Consider the following 4,067-nt stretch of genomic DNA (forward strand, 5'->3'; position numbering starts at 1 on the left):
GATGGGGGGGGGGAGGGTGGCCACTCACCAGCCTGCATTGTCCCCTGATTGGCCTGCCCGGTCGCCTGCTGCAGAGGGAGGTCAGACTGGGGCTTAAGCTGTCAGTAGGAAATTTCCTGAGGGCTCCCGGAGTATGAGAGGGTGCAGGCCCAGCTGAGGGACCCCCTCCCCCCTGCCAGTGCACGAATTTTTGTGCACTGGGCCTCTAGTTAATAAATAATAATACAAAAATAAACTCTGTGTTTTGTGTACTCACAACTGTAAACCTACTTTTGCCAAACCCTGTATAAAGAGGGAGAGTGTTTGCATACTATTGAAACTATGTTGGAATTTTTCAAACTAGGTTGTTAGAAGTTTAATAGTTTAGTTGTAATTCCCAAGGGACCACTAAGACGATAACTAAAAAAATATAGGAAAGGCAAGAAGAGGGAATCAAAATGGCACACTACAAAAACCAGTCAGTACCAAAACACTACAGTTTTTCAGAGTACCCGTAATGGTTTTTACTTGTGGGTTCTCATACTCTGCCTGTGCAAGAGGAGTCAGTAACATACTGTACCCTTTGACAGCTTGGGACACTAGCTGTGAGGTGATGGTTTGAACCATTTCACCAAGCCAAGTGAAAGCGTTGGGTTAAAGACAGAGCATGAAAGAAATGAAGAAAGCACGGGACTAGAAGACAGTCGAAGTGAGTTGTAGCTGCCTGGGTTCTTTGCTGCTAACCAGCCATGTGACCTTGGACAGATCTGTTTTCTTCTCTGTAAAGGGAGGATGTGGAACTAGATCATCTCAAAGGTCTTTCCAGCCTGATGATGAGCACCAAGGTTTGCTCACAGTCCCGCTGGGATGGGGCCCGCCCTCTGCACTGAGGAGCATGAGGGCTGGAGACATCTTTCCAGTCATTTCCAGTGCAGATGTGCACTCGCTGAGGCTGATTTTAAAAGGGATGAAAGTATCATAGGGCTCGAAGGGGCTTTGCAAAGTGACTTACGCAAAGTCAAGGACATCTGTGGCAATACTGACTTACTGTCTGGGTAGAGTTTCAGAGTTATCTTCAGAGGCAGCCCGCCCAGTATCGATTTGAGACTGTGAGTCAGTTTAGGCCGACATTCAGTTCAAGTAAATGAGTGTGAATATGAGGGTCTTCTCTGTGCAGGCCCCATGCTCAAAGCTTCACACAGAAAAATAAGAGTGAGTCCTGCCCTTGAGGAGCCCACACAGTCCACCTGCCCCAGGGAGGAAACTGGCAGGTGGAGAGGTCGGGTTTGTGGATGAAATCACACAAGGAGCGGCATAGCTGGGGCAGGAGCCAGGTCTGATTTCTAGACTAGAAGACGGCATCAGAATGGATCAGCCCAGGCACCGTTCTCCTGGTCCCCAGAAGAGGTGGCTATGAAACTCCTTTTGGAAATAACTCTGGTCTGGTGCACTTGACTATAGATATTTTGTTCTAAACAGTAGCCAGAACATCTCAAGTTGAACTCAACACTCACTTCCTGTTGTTCTATTTAATTGAAAAACACACAGTCCTGCCCTTTTTCACTTCTGGTCAGTGGCATAAGTTCCTCATTCACCACGTTACAGAACACTTGCCTTCAGCGCCCTGGGGGCAGGATGAGAGGCGGAGGAGGCAGGAGCAGAGACTGAGACCTGAGCCCCATGAGATCTTCAGGCCCAAGAGCTGCACATGTCAGAGCGGCAAGGTTTGCAAAGCTCCTTTCTTCATCTGGAGGTGAAGAAACAGGCCTGCTTCCTCTCCAGGTCCTTGGTGAAAACTGAATTGTTAAAAGGACTTTCTTTCTCTTTAACCATCACATTAACTCTTAACTAATTGTCCTGGGCTTTGGCAGGGACATCTATCATAATTTGGTGCAGCTTTATATGTGTTTGAAATCACCTTATGACCCTGATGTCATCAGACTCAGGCCGGAATTGTATGGTCCGTAAAGAATTAAGCATAGGCACTATAGGTGGCTGAATGGTGGCCCCCAGAACATCAGATCCTAATCCTTGGAAACCTGTAAATGTTACCTTAATTGGAAAAAGAAACTTTGAAGATGTGACTCAGTTAAGGATCATGAAATGGGGGAGATTACCCTGGGTTAGCCAGTTGTGCTCCAAATGCCACCAGAAGTGTCCAGATAAGAGAGAGGCAGAGAGAGATGACATGCACAGAAGAGGAGAGGCCCTGTGAAGACAGAGGCGGAGACTGGAGTGATGTGGCCACCATCAAAACAATGCCAGCAGCCACCAGGAGCTGGGAGAGGCAAAGAGAATTCACCTCTAGGGCCTCTGGTGGGAGGACAGTTCTACAAACACCGTAATTTCCGCCCAGTGAGGCTGATGTTGAACTTCTGATCCTTAGAACCCTGAGAGAAGAAATTTCTATAGTTGGAAGCCACCAAGGGTGTGGCATTTTGTTACAGCAGCCAAACTAATACGGGGACAAAAAAACCAACAACAAACTTAGGCCTCCACTGTTAGAACAGTCTGGCAAAGTCTATGGATCTCTTCTCAGAAAAACGGTTTTTAGTCATACAATAAAATACAAAAAGGATCATGCAGGCGGACAAATGCATTGAAGCACAGTTGGTAGAAGGGAAGACCACAACTGTGTACAGCTTCGAGCACATTCATAAAGACGACACATTCCAACCCGAGGCAAGCTGGAGCGGAGTTTGTTTTCAAGGAGACACCAGCTAGAAGGCTGCCGTTGCTCAGCCTGAGTCACACTGTATCGTGGGGTGGCCTGCGGTTAAAAAGATTGAGAGCATGGGTGGTCTAGTGGGGTGTCAAATACCCATTCTGTTTGTTTGTTTGTGAAATCTATTTTTATTGATTTCAAAGAGGGAGAGGGAGAGAGAGAGAAACATCAACGATGAGAGAGAATCAACGATCAGCTGCCTCCTGCACGCCCCTACTGGGGATCGAGCCCACAACCCGGGCATGTGCCCTGACTGGGAATCGAACCAGGGACCCCGTGATTCATAGGTTGATGCTCAACCTCTGAGCCACGCTGGCTGGGCCCCACTTTTGTTTTGAAGAAATGATGAAAGTACAGTGTGCCAGGGTATATACAGTAGCTGTCACATGATCATGGAAATACATGGTGTTCCTCGTTGACCAAGTCCCAGGGATGGCCAATGCTCTGAGGTTTCCTGCTTTACTTGCAATCAAAGGAAATGCTGGATTGTAGTTTGTGAACCTCAGGGGCAGGATCCCTGGCTCAGAGGAAGCAGCAGCAGGTGCGCCAGTGCATAGGGGCTGCAGGGTGGGGCAGGCTTTGTAGGGCGGCAGCCTGGGTCAGAGCTGGAGCCCTGACTCAGGCACTCTGAGAGGCAGCAGCTCCCAGGAGCTGCCCGGTGATCAAGCAGGCAGAGTCAATTGGACAGGGTGTCAGGTTGACTATGAAATATGACGGATTAACAGCCAAGGCTGCTGCTGTGACCTGTTTTCAGACACTTCATTTAGAAGTGATCATATTGCTGGATGCTTCCTATAATTTGTGATGATGCTGATTGTGATAAATCGTGAGTTTCTGGCAAGTCCCCCTCCCACCATCCCCCCAGCCCTCTCCAATGGCTGAACAGAGCAAATGTGTAATTCTGTGGGAACGTTCACACCGAGAGTGAGAGCGAGGATCTGGCTGGAACAACAGAATGTTCAGTCAGTGAACAAAGTAATTAAATCAAGCTAATTAAATCACAATAAAAATAATTTTAATTTAATTAATTTCTCTGCGCTGATTGAACATTATGTTGCAACCATGAGGCTTTCTGAACACTAATAGAATTTAGGGGCTGGGGCATCGAAGTTGTGGTCACTGGTGTGGTACGGGGGTTATTGTTGAGGGAATGAAATTAAATACTTGTAACGAGATGCCGAAATGTTGAGTGAGCCACAAACAGAAAATGGTTTTGGAATTAAGATAATTGGGTCTTTTTCATTTCCCAGTTAGGTTCCTGTACTAACCAGGGTAATAAATGTCAAATTTGGTAATAATTTGGAAGGTCTAGATAAAGTAGGTAGCGTACAATTGCTTGGCTGTGTTGGAGTTGATGCAGACC

Source organism: Myotis lucifugus, unplaced genomic scaffold, assembly GCF_000147115.1.
Source record: "Myotis lucifugus unplaced genomic scaffold, Myoluc2.0 scaffold_17, whole genome shotgun sequence".
In the NCBI taxonomy this organism is placed as follows: Eukaryota; Metazoa; Chordata; class Mammalia; order Chiroptera; family Vespertilionidae; genus Myotis; species Myotis lucifugus.